Raw genomic sequence first — 14,817 nt, forward strand, 5'->3', positions numbered from 1 at the left:
AAGATAACCAAACAAAAATATCATTATTTTTACGAGACGTGTTTGTGCATTAATATATAAATATTTTTTAAAACTTATTTACATTAGTTTTTACTAACACTTGTATGTTTTTTTTGTTTTGTTTTTGTTTTCAATTTTTTTTTTGAATTTTTACCCCTTTTTCTCCCCAATTTCGTGGTATCCAATTGTTGTAGTAGCTACTATCTTCTCATCGCTACAACTCCCGTACGGGCTCGGGAGAGACGAAGGTTGAATGTCATGTGTCCTCCGATACACAACCCAACCAGCCGCACTGCTTCTTAACACAGTGCGCATCCAACCCGGAAGCCAGCCGCACCAATGTGTCGGAGGCTACACCGTGCAGTGGACAGGTCATAATACCCATAAAACTTAGTGGTAAAACCCAGCAATATTCCAATCGTTTTTTTCACGATTCATTTTTGAGTCTGGGATTTTAGAACTACTTCATATAAGGTCTGTGTTTGGTCGATGGAACAGTAGTGGAGAGGGTAGTAAGTTTTAAGTTCCTCGGCGTACACATCACAGTCAAACTGAATTGGTCCACCCACACAGACAGCATCGTGAAGAAGGCGCAGCAGCGCCTCTTCAACCTCAGGAGGCTGAAGAAAAAGCACTCACAAACTTCTACAGGTGCACAATCGAGAGCATCCTGTCGGGCTGTATCACCGCCTGGTACGGCAACTGCTCCGCCCACAACCGTAAGGCTCTCCAGAGGGTAGTGAGGTCTGCACAACGCACCACCGGGGGCAAACTACCTGCCCTCCAGGACACCTACACCACCCGATGTCACAGGAAGGCCATAAAGATCATCAAGGACAACAACCACCCGAGCCACTGCCTGTTCACCCCGCTATCATCCAGAATGCGAGGTCAGTACAGGTGCATCAAAGCTGGGACCGAGAGACTGAAAAACAGCTTCTATCTCAAGGCCATCAGACTGTTAAACAGCCACCACTAACATTGAGTGGCTGCTGCCAACACACGGACTCAACTCCAGCCACTTTAATAATGGGAATTGATGGGAAATTATGTAAAATATATCACTAGCCACTTTAAACAATGCTACCTAATATAATGTTTACATACCCTACATTATTCATCTCATATGTATATGTATATACTGTACTCTATATCATCTACTGCATCTTTATGTAATACATATATCACTAGCCACTTTAACTATGCCACTTTGTTTACATACTCATCTCATATGTTCAGTGCCTTGCGAAAGTATTCGGCCCCCTTGAACTTTGCGACCTTTTGCCACATTTCAGGCTTCAAACATAAAGATATAAAACTGTATTTTTTTGTGAAGAATCAACAACAAGTGGGACACAATCATGAAGTGGAACGACATTTATTGGATATTTCAAACTTTTTTAACAATTCAAAAACTGAAAAATTGGGCGTGCAAAATTATTCAGCCCCTTTACTTTCAGTGCAGCAAACTCTCTCCAGAAGTTCAGTGAGGATCTCTGAATGATCCATTGTTGACCTAAATGACTAATGATGATAAATACAATCCACCTGTGTGTAATCAAGTCTCCGTATAAATGCACCTGCACTGTGATAGTCTCAGAGGTCCGTCAAAAGCGCAGAGAGCATCATGAAGAACAAGGAACACACCAGGCAGGTCCGAGATACTGTTGTGAAGAAGTTTAAAGCCGGATTTGGATACAAAAAGATTTCCCAAGCTTTAAACATCCCAAGGAGCACTGTGCAATCGATAATATTGAAATAGAAGGAGTATCAGACCACTGCAAATCTACCATGACCTGGCCGTCCCTCTAAACTTTCAGCTCATACAAGGAGAAGACTGATCAGAGATGCAGCCAAGAGGCCCATGATCACTCTGGATGAACTGCAGAGATCTACAGCTGAGGTGGGAGACTCTGTCCATAGGACAACAATCAGTCGTATATTGCACAAATCTGGCCTTTATGGAAGAGTGGCAAGAAGAAAGCCATTTCTTAAAGATATCTATAAAAAGTGTTGTTTAAAGTTTGCCACAAGCCACCTGGGAGACACACCAAACATGTGGAAGAAGGTGCTCTGGTCAGATGAAACCAAAATTGAACTTTTTGGCAACAATGCAAAACGTTATGTTTGGCGTAAAAGCAACACAGCTCATCACCCTGAACACACCATCCCCACTGTCAAACATGGTGGTGGCAGCATCATGGTTTGGGCCTGCTTTTCTTCAGCAGGGACAGGGAAGATGGTTAAAATTGATGGGAAGATGGATGGAGCCAAATACAGGACCATTCTGGAAGAAAACCTGATGGAGTCTGCAAAAGACCTGAGACTGGGACGGAGATTTGTCTTCCAACAAGACAATGATCCAAAACATAAAGCAAAATCTACAATGGAATGGTTCAAAAAGAAACATATCCAGGTGTTAGAATGGCCAAGTCAAAGTCCAGACCTGAATCCAATCGAGAATCTGTGGAAAGAACTGAAAACTGCTGTTCACAAATGCTCTCCATCCAACCTCACTGAGCTCGAGCTGTTTTGCAAGGAGGAATGGGAAAAAATGTCAGTCTCTCGATGTGCAAAACTGATAGAGACATACCCCAAGCGACTTACAGCTGTAATCGCAGTAAAAGGTGGCGCTACAAAGTATTAACTTAAGGGGGCTGAATAATTTTGCACGCCCAATTTTTCAGTTTTTGATTTGTTAAAAAAGTTTGAAATATCCAATAAATGTCGTTCCACTTCATGATTGTGTCCCACTTGTTGTTGATTCTTCACAAAAAAATACAGTTTTATATCTTTATGTTTGAAGCCTGAAATGTGGCAAAAGGTCGCAAAGTTCAAGGGGGCCGAATACTTTCGCAAGGCACTGTATTTCACCTTTATTTAACCAGGTAGGCTAGTTGAGAACACCTTTATTTAACCAGGTAGGCTAGTTGAGAACAAGTTCTCATTTGCAACTGCGACCTGGCCAAGATAAAGCAAAGCAGTTCGACACAAACAACAACACAGAATAAACAAACTTACAACCAATAATACAGTAGAAAAAGTATATATACAGCGTGTGCAAAAGAGGGAGGATAAGCGATGTAAGGCAATAAATAGGCCATGGTGGCAAAGTAATTACAATATAGCAATTAAACACTGGAATGGTAGGATGTGCAGAAGATGAATGTGCAAGTTGAGATACTGGAGGCAAAGGAGCAAGATAAATAAATGAATACAGTATGGGATGAGTAAGATTGGATGGACTATTTACAGATGAGCTATGTACAGGTGCAGTGATCTGTGAGCTGCTCTGACAGCTGGTGCTTAAAGCTAGTGAGGGAGGTGGTGCTGGTGCTATCATGCATGGTTCAGTATTGCTTGCCTTGAACCGAGGATAGAAGGCATTTAGCTCGTCTGGTAGGCTAACGTTACTGGGAGCTCGCGGCTGGGTTTGCCTTTGTAATCCGTGATAGTTTGCTTAAAAGCCCTGTCACATCTGATGAGCGTCAGCTTGCGTAGTAGGATTTGATCTTAGTTCTGTTTGTATGCTTTACTTCTTTGATGGTTTGTCTGAGGTTGTTGTGAGATTTCTTACAAATGTCCAAATTAGTGTCCCTTTCCAGCTCTAGCCTTTAGTTCAGTGTGGATGTTGCCTGTAATCCATAGCTTCTGGTTAGGAAGTCACTGTGGGGACAACGTTGTCGATGCACTTATTAATGAAGCTGGAGCATATTCCTGTCTGTGCTAGTGAAGCAGTCCTGAAGCTTAACATGTACTGGTACTTCCTGTTTTGAGTTTTTGCTTGTAAGCAGGGATCAGGAGGATAGAATTATGGTCAGATTTACCAATTGGATGGCGAGGAAGAGCCTTGTATGTGTTTCTGTGTGTGGAGTGTGACGACCCTCCCACTCTGTCTGCTGTATTCTGTCTTTGTTCTTGTTTCCTTATTAGGATGCCGGTGGGCGGAGTTGGGAGGGTCGTCAGCTTCATGGGAAACACCTGGGCCAGGTGTCTCCCAGGATAAATAGACCTCTTTCACATTCATGGAAGGGACTCTCTCCATGCAGACACCTTTGTAGATTGTGTTGTGGTTCTTGGTGGCCTTTTGTTTGTTTGTTTGTTTGCTTTGGCACCTTTCAACACCCGGCATTATCACATTCATGCATGCAAAACACTCACTTACACTACTGATTACTCATTACACACACCATTGTATATTTTCCTTAGTTGCTTTAGTTAATAAATATATATTTTGTTACTCCTTATCTCCACGTTGTCTCCCTTTGTTACGGGCTTTGAGCCGGTTCGTGACAGGAGTAAATGTGATATAGAGTTTTTCTGCCTCTAGTTACACAGGTGACATGCTGGTAGAAATTAGGTAAAACAGATTTCAGTTGACTTGCATTGATGTCCCCGGCCACTAGGAGCGCCGCTTCTGGGTGAGCATTTTCTTGTTTGCTTACGGCCTTATAGAGCTGGTTGCGTGAGGTCATAGTACCAGATGAAAACTCTCCTGGTAAATAGTATGGTCTACAGTTTATTATGAGGTATTCTAACTCAGTTGAGCAAAAACTTGAGACTTGGATCAGCATTGAATTATTGAATGAATCATTGAATCAGCAATGTAAATATAATATATGACTATGTTACCAGAATATATGTCTATGTTACCAGAATATATGTCTATGTTACCAGAATATATGTCTATGTTACCAGAATATATGTCTATGTTACCAGAATATATGTCTGTGTTACCAGAATATGTGTCTATGTTACCAGAATATATGTCTATGTTACCAGAATATATGTCTATGTTACCAGAATATATGTCTATGTTACCAGAATATGTGTCTATGTTACCAGAATATATGTCTATGTTAACAGAATGTGTCTATGTTACCAGAATATATGTCTATGTTACCAGAATATATGTCTATGTTACCAGAATATACAGTGCCTTGCGAAAGTATTCGGCCCCCTTGAACTTTGCGACCTTTTGCCACATTTCAGGCTTCAAACATAAAGATATAAAACTGTATTTTTTTGTGAAGAATCAACAACAAGTGGGACACAATCATGAAGTGGAACGACATTTATTGGATATTTCAAACTTTTTTAACAAATCAAAAACTGAAAAATTGGGCGTGCAAAATTATTCAGCCCCCTTAAGTTAATACTTTGTAGCGCCACCTTTTGCTGCGATTACAGCTGTAAGTCGCTTGGGGTATGTCTCTATCAGTTTTGCACATCGAGAGACTGAATTTTTTTCCCATTCCTCCTTGCAAAACAGCTCGAGCGCAGTGAGGTTGGATGGAGAGCATTTGTGAACAGCAGTTTTCAGTTCTTTCCACAGATTCTCGATTGGATTCAGGTCTGGACTTTGACTTGGCCATTCTAACACCTGGATATGTTAATTTTTGAACCATTCCATTGTAGATTTTGCTTTATGTTTTGGATCATTGTCTTGTTGGAAGACAAATCTCCGTCCCAGTCTCAGGTCTTTTGCAGACTCCATCAGGTTTTCTTCCAGAATGGTCCTGTATTTGGCTCCATCCATCTTCCCATCAATTTTAACCATCTTCCCTGTCCCTGCTGAAGAAAAGCAGGCCCAAACCATGATGCTGCCACCACCATGTTTGACAGTGGGGATGGTGTGTTCAGCTGTGTTGCTTTTACGCCAAACATAACGTTTTGCATTGTTGCCAAAAAGTTCAATTTTGGTTTCATCTGACCAGAGCACCTTCTTCCACATGTTTGGTGTGTCTCCCAGGTGGCTTGTGGCAAACTTTAAACGACACTTTTTATGGATATCTTTAAGAAATGGCTTTCTTCTTGCCACTCTTCCATAAAGTCCAGATTTGTGCAATATACGACTGATTGTTGTCCTATGGACAGAGTCTCCCACCTCAGCTGTAGATCTCTGCAGTTCATCCAGAGTGAGCATGGGCCTCTTGGCTGCATCTCTGATCAGTCTTCTCCTTGTATGAGCTGAAAGTTTAGAGGGACGGCCAGGTCTTGGTAGATTTGCAGTGGTCTGATACTCCTTCCATTTCAATATTATCGCTTGCACAGTGCTCCTTGGGATGTTTAACGCTTGGGAAATATTTTTGCATCCAAATCCGGCTTTAAACTTCTTCACAACAGTATCTCGGACCTGCCTGGTGTGTTCCTTGTTCTTCATGATGCTCTCTGCGCTTTTAACGGACCTCTGAGACTATCACAATGCAGGTGCATTTATACGGAGACTTGATTACACACAGGTGGATTGTATTTATCATCATTAGTCATTTAGGTCAACATTGGATCATTCAGAGATCCTCACTGAACTTCTGGAGAGAGTTTGCTGCACTAAAAGTAAAGGGGCTGAATAATTTTGCACGCCCAATTTTTCAGTTTTTGATTTGTTAAAAAAGTTTGAAATATCCAATAAATGTCGTTCCACTTCATGATTGTGTCCCACTTGTTGTTGATTCTTCACAAAGAAATACAGTTTTATATCTTTATGTTTGAAGCCTGAAATGTGGCAAAAGGTCGCAAAGTTCAAGGGGGCCGAATACTTTCGCAAGGCACTGTATGTCTATGTTACCAGAATATATGTCTATGTTACCAGAATATATGTCTATGTTACCAGAATATATGTCTAGATCTTCTTTTTTTCCAGCTCCTGGACCAGAAGTGCCTTCTTTTCAACACAAGAGGGAGGTAAAACCTTTATTTAGAGGCGAAACTCCAACCCAACGACCTACCAACAACTCCCTGCAGGATCTTGCGGGTACTTTTCCAACAATGCAGAGGGAAAGATAAAGATAAAAATATACATTACCAATCAAAAGTTTGGACATACCTACTCATTCAAAGGTTTTTATTAATTTTTTACTATTTTCTACATTGTAGAATAATAGTGAACACATAACTATGAAATAACACATGGAAGGAATCATGTACTATCCAAAAAAGTGTTAAACAAATCAAGGTGTTTTTCATAGTTTTGATGTCTTCATTATTATTCTACAATGTAGAAAATTGTAAAAAAGAAAAAAAAAGAAAAACCCTTGGATGAGTAGGTGTGTCTAAACTTTTGACTGGTACTGTATAATATATATATATATATATATATATATATATATATATATATCTATATATATATATATATATATATATCTCAGCAAAAAAAGAAACGTCTCTTTTTCAGGCCCATGTCTTCCAAAGATAGTTCGTAAAAATCGAAAGAACTTTACATTCTTCATTGTAAAGGGTTTAAACACTGTTTCCCATGCTTGTTCAATGAACCATAAACAATTAATGAACATACACTTGTGGAATGACACTAACAGCTTACAGATGGTAGGCAATTAAGGTCACAGTTATGAAAACTTAGGACACTAAAGAGGCCTTTCTACTGACTCTGAAAAACACCAAAAGAAAGATGCCCAGGGTCCCTGCTCATCTTCGTGAATGCGCCTTGGGCATGCTGGAAGGAGGCATGAGGACTGCAGATGTGGCCAGGGCAATAAATTGCAATGACTACTGTGAGACGCCTAAGACAGCGCTACAGGGAGACATGTGGGACAGCTGATTGTCCGCGCATCGGTACATCCGAACATCGCACCTGCGGGACAGGTACAGGATGGCAACAACAACTGCCCTGTTAATGATGTCAGTCCCACTGTTAATGATGTCAGATCCACTCTTAACGATGTCAGTTCCACTGTTAATGATGTCAGTTCCACCGTTAATGATGTCAGTTCCACTGTTAATGATGCCAGATCCACCGTTAATGATGTCAGTTCCACCGTTAGTGATGTCAGTTCCACTCTTAATGATGTCAGTTCCATGATGTCAGTTCCACTGTTAATGATGTCAGTTCCACTGTTAATGATGTCACTTCTGCTGTTAATGATGTCAGTTCCACTGTTAATGATGTCAGTTCCACCGTTAATGATGTCAGTTCCACTGTTAATGATGTCAGTTCCACTGTTAATGATGTCAGTTCCAGTCTTAATGATGTCAGTTCCACTGTTAATGATGTCAGTTCCAGTCTTAATGATGTCAGTTCCACTGTTAATGATGTCAGTTCTACTCTTAATGATGTCAGTTCCACTGTTAAGGATGTCAGTTCCACAGTTAATGATGTCAGTACCACCGTTAATGATGTCAGTTCCACTATTAATGATGTTAGATCCACTGTTAATGATGTCAGTTCCACTGTTAATGATGTCAGTACTGCTGTTAATGATGTCAGTTCCACTCTTAATAATGTCAGTTCCAGTCTTAATGATGACATTATCAATTTGTTCCACCCAAATCATCTCTCTATTTGTTCATTATCCATTTACTCCAACCAAATCATCTCTGGAAGATCACAGCAGACCCTGATTGAGGAGTCATTGTGGTAAATGTTGAGTAACCACAGGGGTTAACCTAATTACATCCTACACTTCTAGATGTATAATATACTGTATATCTACAGATAACCATGTCATACCGATGCTTCATAAAAACATGACTCCATTTTGTCTGGCGGTTATATAGATTGTGGTTCAAGATCTCTCATTTGTAGAAGTTTAGTTACAGTTATGAATGAGAGTGGTTTCTTTCAAGACAATACTAAATGAAGACGTGCTCTTCTAAAACACTGAAATTGCAACTTGCTCTTCGAACATCAATGAATTCCATTTGGGGAATTATTTATTTGACTGTATTTTACTGTTTTATTGTGCAATAGAGTGCAATATCAATGACAACATTAGCTTATTCATTAGATGGACTAGAATCTGTTGTTGGGCCTAACAGAAGGAATATAATTATATTTTGGAAACACAAGACATCTGCTACCTATTACCTGCTAACCGCTACCTGCTATCTGCTACCTATTATCTGCTACCGGCCATCTGCTACCTATTACCTGCTACCTGCCATCTGCAACCTATTACCTGCTAACCGCTACCTGCTACCTATTACCTGCTAACCGCTACCTGCTATCTGCTACCTATTATCTGCTACCGGCCATCTGCTACCTATTACCTGCTACCTGCCATCTGCAACCTATTACCTGCTAACCGCTACCTGCTACCTATTACCTGCTAACCTCTACCTGCTATCTGCTACCTGCCATCTGCAACCTATTACCTGCTACCTATTACCTCCTACCTGCAACCTATTACCTGCTAACCGCTACCTGCTACATATTACCTGCTAACCGCTACCTGCTCTCTGCTACCTATTACCTGCTACTTGCCATCTGCTACCTATTACCTGCTACCTGCCATCTGCAACCTATTACCAGCTACCTATTACCTCCTACCTGCAACCTATTACCTGTCAATTGCTACCTGCTACCTATTACCTGCCATCTGCAACCTATTACCTGCTACCTGCCATCTACAACCTATTACCTGCTACCTATTACCTCCTACCTGCAACCTATTACCTGCTAACCTCTACCTGCTATCTGCTACCTATTACTTGCTATCTGCTACCTATTACCTGCTACCTATTACCTGCTACCTGCCATCTGCAACCTATTACCTGCTACCTATTACCTCCTACCTGCAACCTATTACCTGCTAACCGCTACCTGCTACCTATTACCTGCTAACCTCTACCTGCTATCTGCTACCTATTACTTGCTATCTGCTACCTATTACCTGCTACCTGCCATCTGCAACATATTACCTGATACCTGCCATCTGCAACCTATTACCTGCTACCTATTACCTCCTACCTGCAACCTATTACCTGCTAACCGCTACCTGCTATCTGCAATCTATTACCAGCTACCTGCCATCTGCAACATATTACCTGCCATCTGCAACCTATTAACTGCTACCTATTACCTCCTACCTGCAACCTATTACCTGCTAACCGCTACCTGCTACCTATTACCTGCTACCTATTACCTCCTACCTGCAACCTATTACCTGCTAACCGCTACCTGCTATCTGCAACCTATTACCAGCTACCTGCCGTCTGCAACCTATTACCAGCTACCTGCCATCTGCAACATATTACCTGCCATCTGCAACCTATTACATGCTACCTATTACATCCTACCTGCAACCTATTACCTGCTAACCGCTACCTGCTATCTGCTACCTATTACCTCCTACCTGCAACCTATTACCTGCTAACCGCTACCTGCTATCTGCTACCTATTACCTGCCATCTGCAACCTAATACCAGCTACCTGCCATCTGCAACATATTACCTGCTACCTGCCATCTGCAACATATTACCTGCTACCTGCCATCTGCAACCTATTACTTGCTACCTGCTACCTATTACCTCCTACCTGCTACCTATTACCTGTGATCTGCTACCTATTACCTGCTGTCTGCTACCTATTACCTGCTAACTGCTACCTATTACCTGCTACCTATTACCTGCTATCTGCTACCTGCTATCTGCTACCGTCTACCTATTACCTGCTACCTATTACCTGCTATCTGCTACCTATTACCTGCTACCTATTACCTGCTATCTGCTGTCTGCTACCGTCTACCTATTACCTGCTACCTATTACCTGCTACCTATTACCTGCTATCTGCTACCTGCTATCTGCTACAATAGAGAAAGAAATATAGGACTTTACATCACAGTATAATGCTGAGAACAGAGAACATGTCAAATATATTCAATCTCTTAATGACATTCAATATTCAACCTACTTTGTTGAAAAATAGTTGGACATTTACAGTCATTTCTATGTGAATAATTTATATTTTGATCACACTTCAGTTCATACCATTGATGTTCTCCTTACAATGAACAAACCGTCTTCCCTTCAGATTAAAAGTAATCTATTTAGTCATAGAAGTATCCCACTGTCTCTCTCTCTGTCCTAGAGGGACGTGGGGTCGGTAACCAGGGGACAAAACAACAAGAGGAGTTATGTTTCACATGAGGTCATCGTGATGAGATAATGGCACACAGTGATCCAGGACCAGAGTATTAGCTTCTCCACTTCATCATCATCACTTTTATTCACCAAGTACATTAACCCATACCCAGAATTGACTCTGTGAAATGGTGCTTCCAGCAATAGACAAATATATGGACAGTATACAGAGGAATTTCCATTTACAATATATATTATATAAATACAGTAAACACAAAGTCAACATAGAACTACAATATATATTATATAAATACAGTAAACACAAAGTCAACATAGAACTACAATATATACAATATAAACACAGTAAACACAAAGCATCAAACTTAAGCCTTTAGAATAGAACAGAAGAGAATAGAAAATAACAGAATAGAAGAGAAATGAACAGAAGAGAATATTACATAATAGAAAAGATAAGAAGAGAACGGAACAGAAAGGAAGAGAACAGAATAGAAGAGAACATAATAGAATTGAACAGAATATAACAGAATAGAAGAGAAAATAAGAGAATAGAACAGAAGAGAACATAACAGAATAAAACAGAACAGAAGACAACAGAACAGAAGAGAACAGAACAGAAAAGAATAGAATAGAAGAGAACAAAAGATAATAGAAGAGAATAGAAGAGAACAGAACAGAAGAGAACAGAATATTTGAGAATAGAAGAGAACAGAAAAGAAGAGAACAGAACAGAAGAGAACAGAAGAGACTAGAACAGAAGAGAATTGAACAGAAGAGAACAGAAGAGAAGAAAATAGAAGAGAACAGAAGAGAATAGAATAGAAAATAATAGAAGAGAAGAGAAATGAAGAGAATAGAATATAACAGAAGACGACAGAATATAACAATAGAGAACATTACAGAAGATAATAGAACAGAAGAGAATAGAACAGAAGATAATAGAACAGAAGATAATAGAAGAGAACAGAAGAGAAGAGAACAGAATAGAAGAGAACAAAACAGAAGAGAACAGAAGAGAACAGAAGAGAGTAGAACAGAAGAGAAGAGAATAGAACAGAAGAGACTAGAACAGAAGAGAACAGAAGATAATTGAAGAGAATAGAACAGAAGATAAGAGACTAGAACAAAATAGAACAGAATAGAAGATAATAGAACAGAGGAGAAGATAATAGAACAGAATAGATTAGAACAGAAGAAAATAGAAGATAACAGAAGATAACAGAAGAGAACAGAAGATAATAGAACAGAAGATAAGAGAATAGAACAAAATAGATTAGAACAGAAGAAAATAGAAGAGAACAGAAGATAATAGAACAGAATAGAACTGAATAGAAGAGAAAAGAAGAGAACAGAACAGAAGAGAACAGAAGAGACTAGAACAGAAGAGAATTGAACAGAAGAGAACAGAAGAGAAGAAAATAGAAGAGAACAGAATAGAATAGAATAGAAAATAATAGAAGAGAAGAGAAATGAAGAGAATAGAATATAACAGAAGACGACAGAATATAACAATAGAGAACATTACAGAAGATAATAGAACAGAAGAGAATAGAACAGAAGATAATAGAACAGAAGAGAATAGAACAGAAGATAATAGAAGAGAACAGAAGAGAAGAGAACAGAATAGAAGAGAACAAAACAGAACAGAACAGAAGAGAGTAGAACAGAAGAGAAGAGAATAGAACAGAAGAGACTAGAACAGAAGAGAACAGAAGATAATTGAAGAGAATAGAACAGAAGATAAGAGACTAGAACAAAATAGAACAGAATAGAAGATAATAGAACAGAGGAGAAGATAATAGAACAGAATAGATTAGAACAGAAGAAAATAGAAGAGAACAGAAGATAACAGAAGAGAACAGAAGATAATAGAACAGAAGATAAGAGAATAGAACAAAATAGATTAGAACAGAAGAAAATAGAAGAGAACAGAAGAGAACAGAAGATAATAGAACAGAATAGAACTGAATAGAAGAGAAAAGAAGAGAACAGAACAGAAGAGAACAGAAGAGACTAGAACAGAAGAGAATTGAACAGAAGAGAACAGAAGAGAAGAAAATAGAAGAGAACAGAAGAGAATAGAATAGAAAATAATAGAAGAGAAATGAAGAGAATAGAATATAACAGAAGACGACAGAATATAACAATAGAGAACATTACAGAAGATAATAGAACAGAAGAGAATAGAACAGAAGATAATAGAACAGAAGAGAATAGAACAGAAGATAATAGAAGAGAACAGAAGAGAAGAGAACAGAGTAGAAGAGAACAAAACAGAACAGAACAGAAGAGAGTAGAACAGAAGAGAAGAGAATAGAACAGAAGAGACTAGAACAGAAGAGAACAGAAGATAATTGAAGAGAATAGAACAGAAGATAAGAGACTAGAACAAAATAGAACAGAATAGAAGATAATAGAACAGAGGAGAAGATAATAGAACAGAATAGATTAGAACAGAAGAAAATAGAAGAGAACAGAAGATAACAGAAGAGAACAGAAGATAATAGAACAGAAGATAAGAGAATAGAACAAAATAGATTAGAACAGAAGAAAATAGAAGAGAACAGAAGAGAACAGAAGATAATAGAACAGAATAGAACTGAATAGAAGAGAAAAGAAGAGAACAGAATAGAACAGAAGATAAGAAAACAGAACAGATGAGAACAGAAGAGAATAGAATAGAACAGAACAGAATAGAACAAAATAGAAGATAAGAGAATGGAACAGAATAAACAGAATAGAATATAAGAGAATGGAAGAGAATATATTAGAACAGAACCAAACAGAACAGCAGATAATAGAAGAGAATAGAAGATAAGAGAACAGAATAGAAGACAATTGAAGAAAATATATTAGAACAGAATAGAACAGAAGATAATAGAACAGAAGAGAAGAGAATAGAACAGAAGAGAACTGAAGATAACAAAATAGAAGAGAACAGAATAGAACAGAATCAAATAGAACAGAAGAGAATAGAACAGAAGAGAATAGAACAGAAGAGAGCTGAAGAGAACAAAACAGGAGAGAAGAGAATAGAAGAGAACAGAACAGAAGAGAACAGAATATTTGAGAATAGAAGAGAACAGAAAAGAAGAGAACAGAACAGAAGAGAACAGAAGAGACTAGAACAGAAGAGAATTGAACAGAAGAGAACAGAAGAGAAGAAAATAGAAGAGAACAGAAGAGAATAGAATAGAAAATAATAGAAGAGAAGAGAAATGAAGAGAATAGAATATAACAGAAGACGACAGAATATAACAATAGAGAACATTACAGAAGATAATAGAACAGAAGAGAATAGAACAGAAGATAATAGAACAGAAGATAATAGAAGAGAACAGAAGAGAAGAGAACAGAATAGAAGAGAACAAAACAGAAGAGAACAGAAGAGAACAGAAGAGAGTAGAACAGAAGAGAAGAGAATAGAACAGAAGAGACTAGAACAGAAGAGAACAGAAGATAATTGAAGAGAATAGAACAGAAGATAAGAGACTAGAACAAAATAGAACAGAATAGAAGATAATAGAACAGAGGAGAAGATAATAGAACAGAATAGATTAGAACAGAAGAAAATAGAAGATAACAGAAGATAACAGAAGAGAACAGAAGATAATAGAACAGAAGATAAGAGAATAGAACAAAATAGATTAGAACAGAAGAAAATAGAAGAGAACAGAAGATAATAGAACAGAATAGAACTGAATAGAAGAGAAAAGAAGAGAACAGAACAGAAGAGAACAGAAGAGACTAGAACAGAAGAGAATTGAACAGAAGAGAACAGAAGAGAAGAAAATAGAAGAGAACAGAAGAGAATAGAATAGAAAATAATAGAAGAGAAGAGAAATGAAGAGAATAGAATATAACAGAAGACGACAGAATATAACAATAGAGAACATTACAGAAGATAATAGAACAGAAGAGAATAGAACAGAAGATAATAGAACAGAAGAGAATAGAACAGAAGATAATAGAAGAGAACA

This window comes from Oncorhynchus mykiss, chromosome 6 (assembly GCF_013265735.2).
Source record: "Oncorhynchus mykiss isolate Arlee chromosome 6, USDA_OmykA_1.1, whole genome shotgun sequence".
Lineage (NCBI taxonomy): Eukaryota > Metazoa > Chordata > Actinopteri > Salmoniformes > Salmonidae > Oncorhynchus > Oncorhynchus mykiss.